This window comes from Mytilus edulis, chromosome 13, assembly GCF_963676685.1.
Source record: "Mytilus edulis chromosome 13, xbMytEdul2.2, whole genome shotgun sequence".
Taxonomy (NCBI): domain Eukaryota; kingdom Metazoa; phylum Mollusca; class Bivalvia; order Mytilida; family Mytilidae; genus Mytilus; species Mytilus edulis.
The window spans coordinates 9,739,377-9,757,700 of NC_092356.1; positions in this window are offsets into that span (position 1 = coordinate 9,739,377).

The window sequence follows — 18,324 nt, forward strand, 5'->3', positions numbered from 1 at the left end:
AAATGAGTAAACTTCCACATATAGATGCAGGATTCGCGTAATTTTGACCGTTTTGTGACCATAAGCATTGTGAATAAGTTTCAAAACATTTGACTGAGGCAAATTAAAGTTAAAGAACGGAAACAATAGATTTAGCAGTTTTCCTATCTCAAGGCTCCGGGTTGACATTTGTATCATTGGTACTCGTACCACAACTTTTTATATCTAAAAAAACATGAACAGGGACGCCATCGGGACCCAATATTGAGCTTCACAGATTTGTGTTATGGGGTAATGTGAATCGCGTATAAGGTTCCTAACATTTGATTGAGTCAGACTTATTTAAGACAAAGGAAACGAAAGAGTCAGCACTTCTTATATTTTTTAAAGGGACATGATAACTCTTGAACGATAAAAGTGACACTTCTTTGATTTTGTGTTGAGGTGGGGATCCCGCTTACATGTTCAACCCCGCCTTATTCGGTATGTATGTGCTTGTGGTAAGTCAGGAGCCTGTAATTCAATGAATGTCGTTTTTTATGTGTTACATACTTGTTTTTCGTTCATTTTTCGTACATAAATTTGTTCGTTTATTTTCTCGTTTGAATATTGTTTTACAATGTCATTTCAGTGCCTTTTATTGCTGACTATATGCGGTATTGACTATGCTCATTGTTGAAAGCTGCATATGACCCATAGTTGTTAGTGTTTGTGTGATCTGGTCTTTTGTGGAGAGTTCTTATTGGCACTCATGCCACATACGAGGGAGGGTTGGGATACGGCTAACATTTTTAACCCCCTTATTTTATATGCACGTGACTATCTTGTTTTTCGTTTATTTTTTGTACATAAATTAGACCGGTTTTTTTTCTCGTTTGAATTGTTTTACATTGTCATGTCGACGCCTTTAATAGCTGACTTTGTTGTATGAACCTTGCTCATTGTTGAAGACCGTGTGGTGACCTAGGCTACATTGTATAATTGTTAATTTCTGTGTCATTTAGTCTCTTGTGGATAGTTCTCATTGGCACTCATGCATCAGCTTCTTTTATATATTGTGTATAAGTTTTGATTGAGGCAAACTAAAGTAAGAAGAGCAGAACCCGTTTTATGGGACATTCGGGACAGACGGACTAGTGTAACTCTTTATGTTCCTAAATCATGGCGCCAACACAGAAGTTCTTACTATTGTGCTGGTGATACACATCCCACTAGCACTGTCATTAACACATGTACACTTAATTTTATTATAAAAATATTCAATCTTAATCTTGATTTCTTTGTTTTTGGCCGAATGATTATATGCATGCCCTTCACAACGACTGAATGAGTATCAAATTTGTCAAATTTATTGTACATAATTATACATTTTATTATATTTTATAACTTTTCAGTTTCCAACTAATTAAAGCTTACCAACTTATTGATCATAACTTTCCTTTATATGTCTTTTATGTCATTTAACATTCTGTTTTTTTGAACAAAAAGATTTCTAACATATACTTCACATGTATTTCTTTCAAATCTGACATTATCAAAAATCCATTCAATAAAATTCAGTCGAACTTGATAATAAATGTGCAATCAAATATATATGCAAGTCGTCAACTGGTCAAGTGGCTTGATGCACATATCGTTAGCCATATAAACAACATGTCCTAATTGGGTGGTTTTAAAATTTCTAGCATAGGTGGATCCAGGGGGCGCCCCCAAACCCTTTTTGGGGGAAATTTGGATGATTATATAGGGAATCATTGAAGCATGAATGGAGCCCCATTAGGAAAAGTTCTGGATTTGCCACTGTCTAGACATATTTACGTAAATAATGAAAATAATTAAAAGAGCTTCCTTTACCGCCGATGCTGAAATGTTTAATGTTATAAAAAAAAATTAGCGTCTTTGACCTACTTTACCTTTTTATTCGGAGACTTGCGGTTATCTTCTGTTATGTTCAACGGGAACATTAGAATGTGCTAGAATAGAACCCAGATGGAACCAAGAAGTTGGGTTACCTTAACCAAACAACCCGGATGTTGAACCAGTTACCATGCATGGTTTCGAACCAAAGAACCAAGGTTCAGAATCAGAAAACCCAGATGGAACCAAGGTTTAGAACCAGAGTGCCCGGATGTAACCTAATTGCATTCGGAATTCTCATGACTTTTTATACCTTCAATGTATTTTCCAAATCATTTATTTATTTAGTATATTTATATATAATTCAAGTGCCTTTTTTTAATTATTGCCCCTTCAGAGATAAAATATGTGCAACTCAGTGGACATTGAAACTCTATTCTGTTAATTTTATTTGCAGGAACTGAAAAGTAAAGAAACAGAACCAAAGAATATTCATTTTAAATTAATACAATATTGAACTCAAAAGTCAATCTAGTTGTCTTTCTTAATTATAGATATAAGAAGATGTGGTATTAGTGCCAATGAAACAACTCTCCATCCAGGTCATAATTTGTAAAAGTAAACCATTACAGGTAAAAGTACGGTTTTCAAAACAGAGCTCACACGGAACAGCAAGCCATTAAGGGCCACAAAAGTGGCTGCATACACTAGCACCTGTAATAGCTAGCAGTGTAGACAATTACATATCAATGTAATTACATATCAATGTGTATGGTGATATAGCAATAGAAATATCACATCCATCAGAGGAAAATAGAATATAGACAATGGAAATATCACAGACATCAGAGGGAAATAGAATATAGACAATAGAAATATCACAGACATCAGAGGAAAATAGAATATAGACAATAGAAATATCACAGACATCAGAGGAAAATAGAATATAGACAATAGAAATATCACAGACATCAGAGGAAAATAGAATATAGACAATAGAAATATTACATACATCAGATTAGAATAGATTATCTACAATAGAAATGGTGTATGTCACAGAGACAAACATATGAAAATAGAATATAGACAATAAAAATTTGGTATGTCATAGAGATGAAAATAAAATATAGACAATAGAATTAAACTGTCAATTGTTCTTGAACAATTGAGAGGTCTTTCCTTTTTTAATGTAAAATACATGTTCCAATAGACGTAGAATGTATTGAAAAGGTCAAGGTCAACCTTAAAAAGCTCGAAAACACACTAAAAATCCTTTAAATAAGGTTAAAAACACTAAATTCGCTATCTGGGACATGACCTTGACCTTTGACCTTTTGACCTTTGTCAAGGTCATTGGTCCCCAATGCCATTACTGAAGACCCCAAGGGTCTAGGACCTTTGGTTATATAGTAAAAGCTGATTTTGTCTTTTCAAAAACCTAAAACAGGGGTTATGCCCCTTATAGAAAGGTCAAATCTCTTTGGTCAAAATATAACAAAGTTGCGCCATAATGACCCAAACATTTTCCACCATTTAAAACTTCTGTAAGTATAATGGTTTCTGAGATTATCCCATAACAAGGTGTTAGGTCAAAGGTCAAGGTCAACATACAAATTTGACCTTGAGGTATTTTTTAAAGATACATAAAATGATGATGATTGGTGAAGATCCTATGTGTCTACGACTTACGGTTTCTGAGTTTTGGTGGCCAACCGACACCGGTTAATTTTCATAGGGGCATAACCCTACCAATGAGTCGTTGAATCTTTTCGATCCAAATGTAACGAAGAACCGGGGTCTGGTCCTGAACAAATTTCACCCTTCATTTTTTTTCTACCTATTACGGTTACGGTGTTGGAACGATAACAAGGTTTTTGGGTTTCGGAGGGATTACTCCGAACCGACAAAATATTTCGACTCACAGGGTGAGTTCCGGATAGGTATTCATGACACCGATACAAAGTGTGAACATGAAAGCGACACGTCTTACGGTTACGGAGGGAAATTTTGTCAAAGTTTGGCGGAACAAGAAGAATAATAATAATAATCAGAAGAAATACAGTAAGGTCTTTCCCTTTAGTAAAAGGAAAGACCTTAATAAGGGTATGTCAAAGAGGCAAACATAGAATGGGGTATGTCCAAGAGCCAAACTATGAAAATGGAATATAGACAATAGAAATGGAATATGTCAAAGAGACAAACATATGAAAATAGAACATAGACAATAGAAATGGGGTATGTCAAAGAGACAAAAATATGAAAATAGAAGAGACAACAACTTTATAAATTATTTTTTTACTAGATATACAATACAAATTATGGAGCACTGACTGTGATTATTATGTTTCTGCATAAAGGAAATTCAATGCTAATGTATACAGTTGTTTTTTATTTGTTAGAGCTTTTGATTTTACCATGTAGTATTTGGGGTTGTTTACTTTTCAAAACAACAAATCGTCATATTGAAGTATTTACACTCGAAATGAGTTCCTGGCAGAAAAAAAAATGATAAAGAAGAAAACATCAAAAACATTACCATTAAAAACAAACCAAACAACAATACATAAACATGAAAAAATAAATGCATTTGAAAAATTAAAAAAAATATAATTTTAGGACCAATATAAAAACATATGAAAACATATGTTTGGGCCAAACATATGAAAACATATGTTAAGGCCAAACATATGAAAACATATGCTTAGGTCTGGGATGAAAACATGAAAAACATAATATGTTTTTCATATGATTTTATAAACATATGTTTTTCATATGATTTTATAAACATATGTTTTTCATATGATTTTATAAACATATGTTTTTCATATGATCAAAAACATATGTTTTCATGTCGGGCCTAAACATCTGTTTACATATGTTTTCAAACATATGAAAAAACATATGTTAAACATATGAAAACGTATGTCGCAATTTTTCCTATGCACACATCCAACATCCAATGGATTTAGTGTAAAGACGTCATAAACAACCATAGAAAAACATGACCTTGTGCAATGCCAAGTTACAGGTATCGACAGATTGAAGATCCATGAATATGTATATGTATGTAACATACTAGTAATATTAAGTTAGCTTTTAGTTTACTGATAACAAAATCAATATTTATACCAATAAAAACAATGTTCAATGATCTTATTACAGTGTTGAGTAGGTAACCTTTTAGAATAAGTTTATTTAAAGGATCGACAACTTTACATGAATCATTTCTAAATTTCAGGGAACGGTTAACAACATTTCCGTAAAAATGAGGATGTGCTATCCCATTTGAAATAAGTTTTCTACAGTCTACAGGTACAACCAAACTTCAATACCAAATCTTTATATCTATGGAAAAATTTAGTAAAAGTTTTAATTAATTTATGGTAACGATATCCCTGGTTTAATAATTTACCAGCAATACATAGGTTGCGTTCGTTAAAATCAAAAACGTCATAACAGACACGGGCATAGCAAACAAGTTGTCAAATATAAACACAATAAGATGTTGCCCATCCACCATTTTCTTCCATGTAGGTACACACCTATAAATAAAGGTTTATATTTCTTTTTACAACAAATATTTTGTTAAAACTACCATTTATATAATTAAATTGATATATTCAGCTTTAAAGAGGAGTCACATTTAGAAAACCTAAAATCATATTGAGCAAGACTATTTTTCAATATTCAATATTGCCAAAGGAACATCACCATCTAAAAATGGAAAATTAACAAAAGGGAAGGAAATATCGTCTCTTTTTTCGTAAATTTTAGTGTGGAGTTTCCCGTGTAAAACCGAAATATCTAAATCAAGGAAAGGAGAGTTGATTTATTTAAAGTAAGTTCCTTGGGGTAAATTTCAGCAGTTTATTGAGAAAATTCTTGATTATTTAACGAAAAAATATAATCAAGATAACGGTAAGTGTTGTTGAATTTATGCAATTTCGACGGGTCTTTACTGAGTTTAGTCACACACTGTGATTCGTAACAGTACAAAAACAAGTCTGCTATTAAAGGGGCCCAAATAGTGCCCATGGGGATACCTACAACCTGTCGACAAATGATCATTTAATTAAATAGGAAAACTTTTGTTTAAAAAGATAGTGTGGAAGTGTAGTGTAAAGGGTAGAATAATCAAAACTATTAACAATTTCAAAAAGACCATCAAAAGCACGTAATTTATATAAGACATCCACAGAATTTTTTACGCTCCAAAAATGGTTTATACCACTATGTTCATATATTTTATTACAATAGTTTATGATAAGCTCTTTAATAGTAGTTAATGGACTAGTTAAGAGGCCGAGATGAAACGATATTAAAAAGTTTTTTGTGTAGTTTAGGTAGCCAATACATAGTAGGGACCTTTAAATGTTCAGAAGAAGCCTTAAGCTTTGATTTGGTTGTGATATGCTTGTTTACAATATGACTCTCTGTGGAGCGGATGGACTTGAATGTAGATGAATTTAAAATTTCATTCTTAAGAACGTCCGTGTAGTATTTACGGCATGCCACCACTACATTGTTGGCTGCTTTGTCGGCCGGTACAAACACAAACCGCTTTGAAAGTATTTGAAGTTTATTTCTTATTCTGGAAATAGGTGTATTATGTACTCTATTATTTTCATAATGACATTCTCTTATCTACCACATTCATACATTTATTTAAATAAGAATCAAGAGATTTTTTATCAGATTTTTCCCGTTTACACCATTTTTTACAAAACGAAGAAAGAGCATCTTTGGTGACTTGACGACACTCTTTCCAATCTATTTAAGATGAAGGACGATATTTTGGTCCTTTTTTCAAAAAGTTTTTAACCTCTCTGTCCTGGACGATATTGAGGTTCCCTGTAATAACATGGCCATAGGGAACATATCTAAACTTCGACGATTCACAGTTTCAAGTTAAGGGAGTATTACTATCTATATTCACGTCTGATGTAACCGACGTATAATTAAAAATTAAACTTCTGCTGGTTCTTTTGTATGTGTATGAAATTATAGGTGGTTCTATATTATCAAAATAGGGAGGTATAAAATTTTGAACGGTAGAGTCATTAAATATACTAGATTAGTTGATAAAATCAACACCTTTGCTAATATATTAAATTTTCAAAAAATGACGCTTATGATCTTCAGGTTTGTCGATACGCGGGAACAGACTATGGTGGCAAAAAACTGTAATTATACATATTATACGAGAATATTCATACAGTGGGCTGAAGAATGAGATGGTGTCACACTCTTTGAAAATATCGTGTAATTTACTAATGGGTATTTGACCCAGTTTACATAATAATTGATGCCTACTATTATTTTTAAATATAGATAGGAGATTATCAAGTGTATAATTTATACGATGTTTAACTCGTTGATTTCGATTGATACGTTTCCCATGAGACCTATTATATATTTTTTTTATCAATAATATTCATGATATCAATAGAGGAAGTAGTAGATATGTTCCCTTGTCCAAGTATATTGTCATTAAGACCCAGGGGATAAGCTGTTTGAAGTCGTTTAATCCAACACAGTTCGATAATTTTACGGAAATCTTCAAATTGTTTATGCGACTTGATAAATTATGCTTTTGAATTTCTTAGGTTTTCGGAAGCGGTATAAATGTTCCTGTGTTCGTTTAAAAAAACTCCCGTCCTGTTTGTCCTACATATTGTATACCACACTTGGGCTTAGTTCATGTAACCAGATAAATGAGGCTTTGGGCTTTTCAGGTTAAGTCACAGGAAAAGGAAAGCGGAAAAGCTCTCCCGTTCACTGTTGACCTTATAGTATTATCAGAAGATAATCTAGAACATGTTTGTCATTTTCTGGCATTGCACGGAAATATTATTGAAGAATCTGAATGCTTGGCATCTTATATTTCCCGAGTACAAATTTATTGTTATATATGAGCAATCAGAAGAGTCTTTTCAAAGTAAGGGAATTGATAGCTGAAACTCAAAGTACTTTTCTAAGAGCATCAGGTTGTGATACTTACGTGCAGAAGTATGATCCATTAATCCACATGTATTAAGCTATTCTCAATAATCTAACTTCGTCTAAATAACAGCTCAACAATCGTGTGAGTGTTGCTTATTCTTTAGTTTTCTATGTTGTGTCATGTGTACTATTGTTTGTCTGTTTGTCCTTTTCATTTTTAGCCATGGCGTTGTCAGTTTATCTTCGATTGATGAGTTTGACTGTCCCTCTGATATCTTTCGTCCCTCTTTTTTAACAATATTAGGTCTGTAAATTTGTTTTTCCCTGCATTGCCGGGATTCGAACTCATGCTTCTCAATTTTATTGTATTTATGCAATGAGAAACATTAAAAAAGTTTGAGAAATAACATTTTTGCATTTTCTATTTTTCCTAATATAATTTAACAGTTTAATGAAAGATCAAAAGAACCTTTTATCGGCAACTCAAAGATTAAGTCATTTTCCCTCTAGGTTAACATATGTCAAATTAAAATTCACTCAGGGGAAGTTACTCTATTTACGACATCAATCTCAATGTATTTTTTTTTATCTATTTTGGCATCTCTCGCGGCTTATTGATCAGCGAAGTTAAGAAAATATGACAGCAAAATTAATCAATCTAGCTTTCGTTGGAATCTTTCTAAGGAAACGACAGAGACACATAGAGAACAAGAATGTGTCCCAAGTACACTGATGTCCCATCCGCACTATCATTTTCTATGTTCAGTTGACCGTGAAAATGGGATAAAATCTCTAATTTGGCATTAAAATTAGAAAGATAATATCATAGGGAACATGTTTACTAAGTTTCAGTTTGATTGGACTTCAACTTCATCAAAAACTACCTTGACCAAAAACTTTAACCTGAACCGGGACGAACGGAATAACGCACGGACGGACGGACGGACGAACGGACGTACAGACCAGAAAACATAATGACCATAAATGTGGCATACCAATAAACACACGATAAAACAGATTATCGGGTTTTCTGCTTACATATACATATCGTTAAATATCAGACTTATATTTTATTTTATTTTTCGCGGCGCTTACCTGAATTTAATGCGACTGTTTTACAAGTGAGAGGTTATTATAAACTAGACTAAGCTATAAAACCAGGTTCAATCGACCATTTTCTACACATATAAAAAATCCCTGTTCCAAGTCAGGAAAATGGTAGTTACTATCCATACATTTGATGTGTTTGAGCTTTTGATTTTCATATTGCATAACGGTCTTAAGTTAATCTCACATTGAAAGACGTTGGCACTGCAGAATCACGTACGAGTACTGCAGATCCACTTTCGAGTGTCTTCCAAATATATTCATAATTTTATAAAAAAAAAAAACTTGCTCTAGTATCAAAAGTTTTGGTTTATTTTTTTCTTAAAATTCGAATAAAATATGAACCTTTTTCACATTGGGTTTAATAAAGGGAGAACGCTACTTTAAGTTAATGTACTATTGTATAGACTTATTGCAGGGTTTGTACTAACATACTCAGCACGACATGTGCTAAATATGGAGCCGGATCCGTACTTCAGCGGTTCTTTTACATGGGGTTAAATATAGTGAGAATGCTTTTTTATATAAACGTCCGGTGTTTGTTTGCGTTCGACATGTTTTGCTGAAACTATCTTCCCAACTTCCGTAGGAGCATTTCACAATAACTTATACTAAATTAAAAGGCTTGTGGTCAGTCCACAAGCCCTGCCAAAAAACCTGGTATAAACCCTATATAACGTTCACCTGATTAAAAGTTCACAATGCATAGGCTGTGACCAAGATGCATGTCTAAAAACATGTGGGAGATTTCTCAAATCTTGCATCTTTTATTTTTCCTGTAACACTTATTAAATTTTTGGTTAAGTGATTAACAACCAAGGTATATTTGAGATAAAAACGATAATTTGTGCTACTTAAATTCAAAGTAATTATGCCTACGTTTACATTGGTAAAATATTATTCAGTACAAAAAGGGATGTAACTCTCGCGTGAAGACGTTGATATAGAATCTAAATGTGTCCACTGTTTTGTCAGGCTCTCTTCGACTTATAATTTTTGATTTTGATTTTAGTATTTTGATTTTGGAATATTGATTGTGTTTCTTTTTGTTATTCATTGATCATAAAGGAATAAACTCATGCACAATGTGGTGGACCAATTATAAACGTGAAGATCACAACATAGAAAATGCTACCTTTTATATGTAATCCCTATATTGATGTAATAATATTTATCAAAGTTGTACATATATCGATGTTAAATATAATTGAGAATGGAAATTTGAAATGTGTCAAAGAGACAACAACCCGGCCATAGAGCAGACAACAGCAGAAGGTCATCAACAGGTCTTCAATCCAGCGAGAAATTCCCGCACCCGGAGGCGTCCTTCAGCTGGCCCCTAGTTCGTTATGTTTGGTAAAGGTACACGTGTTAACGCTGTTTATAAAAAGGTCTGTTTGATTAGATATATAAAGTATGCGGGTAGAATTTCATGCACGGGTGGTTTGATTGTAGTCAATGAAGTCATTCGAGTCATTGCAGTCAAGTGCTTTAGATGCTTTTTTTCCAAATAAATAATTACAAAAATTAGTTATTTACAGATTGATAGTCCAGGATGAGTCGCAAATATTGATGTGGCAGTGCTAGTTAGAAACAGACAATTCTCATTGATATAAAATGAACTACATGTACCTATTACCTGAATAAAAATGCACTTGACTTTTGCAAGTGGCTAATCCCATGTGAGAGTTTTGTATTATATTGATAAATGTTTTATTTTCGTTTGAGGTTACGAATTAGAACATAAGAAGGTATGGTATGAGTGCCAAAGAGAACATCTTTATTATCATTTGAATCGTTGGAGCACACTGTCATGTACATATGGAACATCGTGTTTATCATTTGTATCGTTGCAGCACAGTGTCATGTATATGTCACATCGTGTTCATCGTTTGTTTCGTTTAATCACAGTGTCATGTATTATATATAACACCATATTTATCGTTTGTATCGTTGAAGAACAGTGTCATGTGTATGTCACATCATGTTTATCATTTGTATCGGTGCAGCACAGTATCATGCATATGTCAGATCGTGTTTATCATTTGTATTATTGAAGCACAGTATCATGTGTATATCACATTGTGTTTATCGTTTGTTTTATTGAAGCACAGTGTCATGTATATGTCACATTGTGTTTATAGTTTGTATTATTGATGCACAGTGTCATGTGTATGTCACATCGGGTTTATCGTTAATATTATTGAAGCACAGTGTCATGTTTATGTCACATTGTGTTTATAGTTTGTATTATTGATGCACAGTGTCATGTGTATGTCACATCGGGTTTATCGTTTATATTATTGAAGCTCAGTATCATGTATATGTCACATTTTGTTTATCGTTTGTATTATTGAAGCACAGTATCATGTATATGTCACATTGTGTTTATCGTTTGTATTATTGAAGCACAGTAGCATGTATATGTCACATTGTGTTTATCGTTTGTATCATGGATGCACAGTATCATGTATATGTCACATTTTGTTTATCGTTTGTATTATTGAAGCACAGTATCATGTATATGTCATATTTTGTTTATCGTTTGTATTATTAAAGCACAGTATCATGTATATGTCACATTTTGTTTATCGTTTGTATTATTGAAGCACAGTATCATGTATATGTCACATTTTGTTTATCGTTTGTATTATTGAAGCACAGTATCATGTATATGTCACATTGTGTTTATCGTTTGTATTATTGATGCACAGTGTCATGTGTATGTCACATTGTGTTTATCGTTTGTATTATTGATGTACAGTGTCATGTGTATGTCACATCGTGTTTATTGTTTGTATTATTGATGCACAGTAGCATGAATATGTAACATCGTGTTTATCGTTTGTATTATTGATGCACAGTGTCATGTATATGTCACATTGTGTTTATCGTTTGTATTATTGATGCACAGTGTCATGTGTATGTCACATCGTGTTTATCGTTTGTATTATTGATGCACAGTGTCATGTGTATGTCACATTGTGTTAATCGTTTGTATTATTGATGTACAGTGTCATGTGTATGTCACATTGTGTTTATCGTTTATATTATTGAAGCACAGTATCATGTGTATGTCACATCGTGTTTATTGTTTGTATTGCTGAAGCACAGTATCATTTATATGTCACATCGTGTTGATCCTTTGTATTATTGAAGCACAGTATCATGTGTATGTCACATCTTATTTATCGTTTGTATTATTGCAAGCACAGTGTCATGTGTATGTCACATTGTGTTTATCGTTTGTATTAATGATGCACAGTGTCATGTATATGTCACATCGTGTTGACCGTTTGTATTATTGAAGCACAGAGACATGTATATGTCACATCTTGTTTATCGTTTGTATTATTGAAGCACATTATCATGTATATGTCACAATGAGTTTATCGGTTGTATTATTGAAGCACAATAGCATGTGTATGTCACATTGAGTTTATCGTTTGTATTATTGAAGCACAGTGTCATATGTATGTCACATTGTGTTTATCGTTTGTATTATTGATGCACAGTGTCATGTGTATGTCACATCGTGTTTATCGTTTGTATTATTGATGCACAGTGTCATGTGTATGTCACATCGGGTTTATCGTTGATATTATTGAAGCACAGTGTCATGTTTATGTCACATTGTGTTTATAGTTTGTATTATTGATGCACAGTGTCATGTGTATGTCACATCGGGTTTATCGTTTGTATTATTGAAGCACAGTGTCATGTGTAAGTCACATTGTGTTTATCGTTTGTTTTATTGAAGCACAGTATAATGTATATGTAGCATCGTGTTAATCGTTTGTATTATTGATGCACAGTGTCATGTGTATGTCACATGGTGTTTATCGTTTGTATTCTTGAAGCACAGTGTCATGTATATGTCACATTGTGTTTATCGTTTGTATTATTGAAGTACAGTGTCATGTTTATGTCACAATGTGTTTACCATTTGTATTATTGATGCACAGTGTCATGTGTATGTCACATGGTGTTTATCGTTTGTATTATTGAAGCACAGTATCATGTATATGTCACATTGTGTTTATCTTTTGTATTATTGAAGCACAGTATCATGTGTATGTCACATTGTGTTTATCCTTTGTATTATTGAAGCACAGTATCATGTGTACGTCACATTGTGTTTATTGTTTGTATTGCTGAAACACAGTATCCTTTATATGTCACATCGTGTTGATCGTTTGTATTATTAAAGCACAGTATCATGTATATGTCACATCGTGTTTATCGTTTGTATTATTGAAGCACAGTATCATGTATATGTCACATTGTGTTTATCGTTTGTATTATTGATGCTCAGTATCATGTATATGTAACTTCGTGTTTATCGTTTGTATTATTGATGCACAGTGTCATGTATATGTCACATCGTGTTTATCGTTTGTATTATTGATGCACAGTGTCATGTGTATGTCACATTGTGTTAATCGTTTGTATTATTGATGTACAGTGTCATATGTATGTCACATTGTGTTTATCGTTTATATTATTGAAGCACAGTATCATGTGTATGTCACATCGTGTTTATTGTTTGTATTGCTGAAGCACAGTATCATTTATATGTCACATCGTGTTGATCCTTTGTATTATTGAAGCACAGTATCATGTGTATGTCACATCTTATTTATCGTTTGTATTATTGCAAGCACAGTGTCATGTGTATGTCACATTGTGTTTATCGTTTGTATTAATGATGCACAGTGTCATGTATATGTCACATCGTGTTGATCGTTTGTATTATTGAAGCACAGAGACATGTATATGTCACATCTTGTTTATCGTTTGTATTATTGAAGCACATTATCATGTATATGTCACAATGAGTTTATCGGTTGTATTATTGAAGCACAATAGCATGTGTATGTCACATTGAGTTTATCGTTTGTATTATTGAAGCACAGTGTCATATGTATGTCACATTGTGTTTATCGTTTGTATTATTGATGCACAGTGTCATGTGTATGTCACATCGTGTTTATCGTTTGTATTATTGATGCACAGTGTCATGTGTATGTCACATCGGGTTTATCGTTTATATTATTGAAGCACAGTGTCATGTTTATGTCACATTGTGTTTATAGTTTGTATTATTGATGCACAGTGTCATGTGTATGTCACATCGGGTTTATCGTTTATATTATTGAAGCACAGTATCATGTATTTGTCACATTTTGTTTATCGTTTGTATTATTGAAGCACAGTATCATGTATATGTCACATTTTGTTTATCGTTTGTATTATTGAAGCACAGTATCATGAATATGTAACATAGTGTTTATCGTTTGTATTATTGATGCACAGTGTCATGTGTATGTCACATTGTGTTTATCGTTTGTATTATTGATGCACAGTGTCATTTGTATGTCACATCGTGTTTATCGTTTGTATTATTGATGCACAGTGTCATGTGTATGTCACATTGTGTTTATCGTTTGTATTATTGAAACACAGTATCATGTATTAATGCACATCGTGTTTATACTTTGTAGCATCGAAACACAGTGTGATGTAGAATGGCATATCATGTTTATCGTTTATATCGTTGAAGCACAGTATGATCATGTTTATGTCACATGGTTGGGGGGGGGGGGGGGGGGGGGGGGGGGGTGGGTGAAAAAAATTGTTTTCGACTTGTCGCGAAAAAAATAGATTAATAGAATTTTGTCCAGAAAAAAAAACATAGCCCCCCCCCCCCCCCCCCCCCCCGAAAATCAAATGGTTGCTGCCTTATTGAAATTTATGGCACATGATCGTTTGTATCGTTGACGCACAGTATCTTGTATATGTCACATCGAGTTTATCGTTTGTATTGCTCGGTACTGTATCTTTGACGTTGATGTTACATTTTTAGTTTCATTTGTGTTGTTAGGGTACAGTCTCATTGACGAAAATGCCACATTTGTGTATGCCACATTTGTTTTATTTGTGTCGTTAGAAACTGTCTCATTGACGATTATGTCACCTTTTTATGATCTGTGTCGAAAGGGTATTGTTTCATTGACAAACATGCGAAATGTGTTGTATTAGTGTTGTTAGGTACGGTCTCACTGAGGAAGAATGATGCTACATCTATCTAATATTATTGCAGTTTTTAAGATATAGTCTGGTTAATGCAATTGTCACATTTTTTTTTATTTGTGTTGTTGGGATATGCAACATTTTTTGTCGTTAGAGTACTTTAACATTGATGGATGTGCCACTTTACATTTATGTAGTAATAGTACTGTATCATTAATAATTATGCCACATTTTATTTTATTTGGTTATGGTACCGTCTTATTGACGGATATGCAACGTTTATTTTTTGTTGTGTCGCTAAAGTATGATCTGTGTTGACGTAAATATGCCACCATGTTTTCTTTGTTTTGTAAAGGTTGGTTTTCATTGATTTATATGAGCATCCAAACGACACAATTAAAAAAAATTCTTTTTTTACATCAGAGGCCCTTGAGGGCCTCGGTGTATTGACATCGCTTAATTTTCTATTTATAGATATGCATATATAATTAGTTTTGGTTTGATAATCGACATATAAAAAGTATAGACCCGCGGACATTATAGTGCAGAATAAAATTCCTTATCGCTTCTTTTAAATTCATGTTTTCAATGGATACTCAGATCTTTTTTATTTCTTTAAATGCAAATAAATAAAATATATGAAAATGTTTTGTCGTTAGAAATATTCGTATATTAATCAAACGATCTACAATATCAATGACGTATGGAAAAAATGTTGTTGCGGATGAATACCACGAATGCGTATTCATCAAGTGTTCAAGAGCGAGCTTGAAGAAAAACGAGAGAAAATTAATTCACGCAATTATACACAGAAAGGTAATTATAGTTCAATTATTTGATTTGGAATAACCTTTTTAAACCGTTTGTAGCATATTTGTCTATAATATTAACGTAGCAAAATCAAGAAATATTGAAACTGACACAATATTCAAAAATAATTTATCAGGCCGCGTCCCCCGCAGCCATTTTGAAAATACCAGCAGATTGGGTAGGTGTAACAAGAACCTGCAAGGCCCTTAAAGATAAGGTTACTTTTTGTGTATTCTTGTTATTGCAACAATTTTTTTTTTTTAAACATCTCAACAATTTTTGGAGTTAAATTTCTTTTCTTCGTAAATAACAAGTAGATTGATCACTTGGACACACACGTGGAACTATTTTCTGTTTTTTAAGATACTGTTTCGGATTTTCGCTCCTTCTCCGACTTAGTTTGTTGCATTAGTATATGTGAAATTATGTCCATTGACCGAAAAAAAACGCGAATTTTGTTAATGACTCTGTAAGTAATTCTAATATATAATTATTGGTTGAATTTATTGTATTTATGTAATATTCAGAGAATCTTCGACTTCTTCTTCTTCTAATAGAGTTGGACTCTTTTGAGTGTGTATAATGACTCGTGCTCGTAAAATCAAGAGTCTTATTTTATACTGAAATGTCAGAATTTGGGTAAATCACATTTAATGAATTACAATTAGTGGCATTGTCCGTACCATTTACTAGCCTATAGATATATTGGGAGAATACAGTTTTGGAGATATAAATATATAGTAACTGTCCTGTTTTTTTAGTCTTCCTTGTAGTATTGTATAATTTTGACCATACATGACATGTATTGCCAAAATTATATGATAATTAGGCACATAATGGGTATTAACCGAGTTCCTCGGCAGCTGTCAGTGTGATGATCATGGCGAATCGAATTTAAAAAAAATCAAATGTATTGTACTTTCATGTATAACTGAGAAAGAATATGTATGTATCAAATGTTAAATGTGTTCAGTAGTTTATAAATATTTCTTTACTTATGTTGTTGTTGTTATTCACTTAAAATTGAAACTGAATTATGCAAAATAATTGAAAAAATACATATTAATATTAAGATTAAAAAAAACAATTTGTTAACCAATGCTAATTAAAATCATTAGTAGGAGAGAAACGGGCTGAATTATGACAAAAGAAAGAAAAGCAACGAACAGTCAACAAAACACCATACATCATAGAAATCAATAACCCCATCAATAACCATTTGGCTGTACATGGAGAGGGACCTTATTTTCTGTATGCTTACTGTTTATGAAATATTTCTTTACCATTCATTGAAATACTGTGTTTGAGCTGCTGATTTTTTCATTTGTTCAGGGACTTTACATTGGAAAGAAATATTACCGTGCCCCCTTCACGTCGATCCATGCACGTATCCATTTCCGTGAATAATGCAAATTTGCATTGTTCGCGTATTTGCTGGGGTACCCGTATCGTCCTGATGAAGATAAATTAATATACAATGCTTTTAATTTTAATTTAGTCTTATTAGGGTTTGGGCTAAATCATTATTTAAAAAAAAATCTGCCTGATATGTAACCGTCGATTCAGATACGTGAATGATGCAAATGCTCTATGCGCGAGTGAATGCAATTTTATATCATCATGTTAATATCAACAAAAATATCTGTATACACGAAAAACTAAGGTATGTTTGTTTCTTTAATAATCATTTTGTTTATTTTTTTTTTTGTATTTGTTCAATTATCAATTTTAGTTATGTTAATTCATGTACGACAAGTAGAACAGAATAATTCTTGTTTTGATTTTACTTCTTAAGTGTGTGCTCTTATATGAAAATAAAAAAAATGATGATTCACCAAGTCCATTATCACAACAAACTATGGTATACACAAATTGATCTCTATTGCACAGCATTTACAAATGCACATAAATGAAAGTACATGCAACTTAGATGTATTTAATGAATGGCTACTATCTATTTTGAATTTATTGAACCATAAAACTAATGTTTGACTCTTCACATTGAATAAACTGCGAAGACCTTTTTATATTATTTATATTAACAATAACAACGTACACACATGTTGGCGTATGAATACACAACGTCAGAGTGGGCGTGTCGCCATCAAAATTGACAACATTGAAAATAAAACTAATAATTTTAACCAATCAGAAGACAGAAAAAACACAAAATTTATTTATTTATCAAGTACACACCCGTGATATCGCGGGTCCGTGACTGAATTAAAGTATATAACTATGCCTAAGCCTTATTTTAGTAATTGGTATTGTCATCTGATAAGTCATGTCGATTATAAGAATACACAGTTTTCTCTGCTTTCAAATCTTTCTGTTTGAACCCGTCGACCTGGAACTTATCAATTATTGGAAATATTAATTATTTGGAAAACAAAAGGTCCTGGCTATCCAGGAATGGAGTATTTTTTAATCAGCAGCATTGTCCTATATTAGTTATCTTAGAAAGTCTTGCTGATTGCTGAATAAAACGGAACTTGTTAATTATTGGCAATATTAATTATGCTGAAAACAAAAGGGTCTGGAGTGGTGTAATTTTTAATCTACATCATTGTCCTGTATTAGTTATATATAGAGTTG